The sequence below is a fragment of the Pundamilia nyererei genome, unplaced genomic scaffold (assembly GCF_000239375.1).
Source record: "Pundamilia nyererei isolate P.nyererei 1_Seehausen unplaced genomic scaffold, PunNye1.0 scaffold00002, whole genome shotgun sequence".
In the NCBI taxonomy this organism is placed as follows: domain Eukaryota; kingdom Metazoa; phylum Chordata; class Actinopteri; order Cichliformes; family Cichlidae; genus Pundamilia; species Pundamilia nyererei.
In genome coordinates this window covers 2,364,873-2,368,003 of record NW_005187403.1, presented here as the reverse complement: position 1 = coordinate 2,368,003, position 3,131 = coordinate 2,364,873, and positions in this window count along the sequence as shown.

The window sequence follows — 3,131 nt, the reverse complement described above, 5'->3', positions numbered from 1 at the left end:
ATGAAGACGTCATCAAGAAAACCTGCTGATGCTCAAACTGAGCATCAGGATGAGAAGGAAAGGTGATTTACGTGACTTTGAACAGGGTTTGGTGGCTGGGCTGGTCTGGGTAGATCAGTAACTGCTGATCTGCTGGATTTTCCCACATATCTCTAGGTTTGACAGAAAATGGACAGGAAAAAAAGAAGAGTGACTGTTTTCTGAGTGCCAGAGATCAGAGAACAGTGAAGCAAACTGCTTCAGTACGGCCATTGTGATAGTAATGCAAGAGTAAGTCAAATAACCACTCGATACAACCAAGGAATGTAGAAGACCATCTCTGAGTGCACAACATGTTCAAACCTTGCAACAGACCACACTGGGTATCACTCCTGTTTGCTAAGAAAAGGAAACAGACTACTCAGAACACTGATCAGATCAGAAAGTTAGACAATGGAAGACTGTAAACTCTTAACCTGGTCTGATGAGTCTCAATTTCTTCTGTGACATTCAGATGGTAGAATAATAAACAGCATGCTACCTGCCTTATATCAATGGTTTGGGTATGGGAGATGTTTTCTTGGCACACTTTGAACATCATGTCAGTAAACTGCATGGTAACACACCATGTCACAAAACTTCACAAAAAGTGTGGAAGAGGAGGTGAAGAGGAGATTCACATCATGGATGTGCATCCTAAAAATCTGCAGCAACTGCAGAAAGTGTGTTTTACTGTCATGTCAGTATCGATCAAAACATCTTCGATGTTTCCAGCACCTTACTAAATTGATGCCATGGAAAATTAAGGTGTACCTAATGAAGCGTCCATTGAATTTATGTGTAGATTCTTTTTCTTAATGATCTTTAAATCCACAGATCATCTTCACAAAGAACATACAATGTGCTGTGTACAAGGTTTCTATTTTTTTTTTTTTTTATTTGCAACCAATTAAAGGTGATTTCCTACAGGGCAGAGATGTCTTGATTTCTCATTTTACATTGTGGGCCACATACAGCACACTTTGATTTTGAGTGGGCTCGACCAGTGAAACCGGTCAGACTGAAACAACTGCTTCAGCAAACATTTGTGAAAGAGTGGGTCACTCTCAGGAGCTCAGGGAATTCCAGCGTAGTACCATGATAGGAAGCCACCTGTGGAGTAAGTCCCTTTGGGAAATTTCCTCATTACTAAATATTATTTTGGCAGTTGTATTATAAAAAAAGTGGAAGGGGTTGAAAATGACTGCAATTCAGTCATGAAGCAATAGCCCACATAAAATCACAGAGCGGGGTCAGCAGATGCTGAGATGTTGTCGACATCTGCAGCATCTATCGCTACAGAGCTCCAAACTTCATGTGGACTTCAGATTAGTTGAAGAACAGTGCGTAGAGATTGTCATGGAATGGGTTTCCATGACCAAGCAGCTGCATCCAAGCCCTACATCCCCAAGCACAATCCAGTGGTTTAAAGCACACCACTATTGGACTCTGGAGCAGTGAAGACGAAGAAGATCACGCTTCGCCTGGCAATCCGATGGCTGAGTCTGGGTTTTGTGGTTGCCAGGAGAACCATACTTGTCTGACTGCATTGTGCCACGCGTAAAGTTTGGTTGGGGGGGGGGGGGGGCGGAAACGGGATTCTGCCCCTTAGTAAAAAGAACAAAGTAAAAGGAGACATTTTGGACAATGTCACGCTCCTACCTTTGTCTGAACAGCTTGGGGATGGGCCCCTTCCTGTTCCAACATGACTGTGGACCAGTGTACAAGGCAAGGTCCATAAAAGCATGTATGAGTGAGTTTGGTGTGGAAAAACTGGACTGGCCCATAGGCCTGACCTCAGCCCAACAGAACGCTTTTTGGATGAATCAGAGGAGCTTTCTTTTCCAACATCACTGTCTGACCTCACGAATGTGCTTTTTTGAATGCTCAAAAATTCCCACAAACTCACTAAACCTTGTGGAAAGTCTTCCAAGAAGAGTTGAAGCTGTTAGAGCTGCAAAGGCTGGGCCGACGTCATATTAAACCCCATGGATTAAGTATGTGATGTCACTCAAGTTCATATGCTTGTGAAGGCAGATGAAGGAATACTTTTGGCAATATAGTGAATGAGAATGAAGAAATGTGTCAGCTTGACTGTTTTGGGCTTAAATATGCAATAAGTGTTTAAAACTACATAGAAAATTCTGGAAGCTCATTACTCAGAGTGTGTGTAATTATAAAATAGAAATATAGTTCATCATAGACTTAACTTGTTCATGGTTTTTTTAAAAATGATATGGCTATCTGTTACTGTACTACTTTGTTGTAGTAGTTAAACTGTTTTTTTTAATGAACAAATAATAAACAACAAACAGTTAAAAGTCAAAATGTCCTCATGCCCTTTGTCACATTATGCAAAGCTGTTCGGACGGCCAGATTGGCGTCTTTGCTGGGCCAATTTTGGCCCCCAGGCCTTATATTTGACACCCCTGATGTTTTTTGTCTTGCTTATGTTGCTGATCATATTGCACACACATTACCATTTGACTTGGTTTGTGTCTGACTTGCTGGATGTCTCCAGCACATTAATGTGAGGACAATAATAGCACTTTTAGCCCATTCCAGTCTGTTTTCAGTTGAACGCAGTTGTTCCTGGCAGCTCCACTGTGTCCTTTGCTCTAACCGCATTGCTTTGAAATATGTCTTTCAAAAGTATGAATGCTAAATAAACAGAAGAACTGCAGGTGTTTCTTATAATCCCCATTAGACCGACTGCCAACAGACATCAGAGTCCAGGCATACCTATATGATGACTATTACGGAAATGTGTCTTCTTCTCAGTGACGCAATGACTTCAACCATGACAGTTCAAGTAAATGTTCAAATTTAAAGGGCAAACAATACAGGTCAAAAGGAATAGACTATTTTTTTCCCATAGGTTTGTCACTATTAGTTTCAGAAGAGGAATCCACAAGGGCGGCATATAAATTGCTACTAGTGCAAATGGTTGTCTGTCTCTCTGTGTTAGCGCTGTAACTGGGACTATTGAGGCTTTGTTGTTATTTGCACTGTTGGCCTTATATTACAAAGGCAAAGAGGGTGACGTATATGACACAAAGCTTACCTTCTTTGCATCATCGAGGGTAATGTTGGGATCCACTTCCACATAAAAC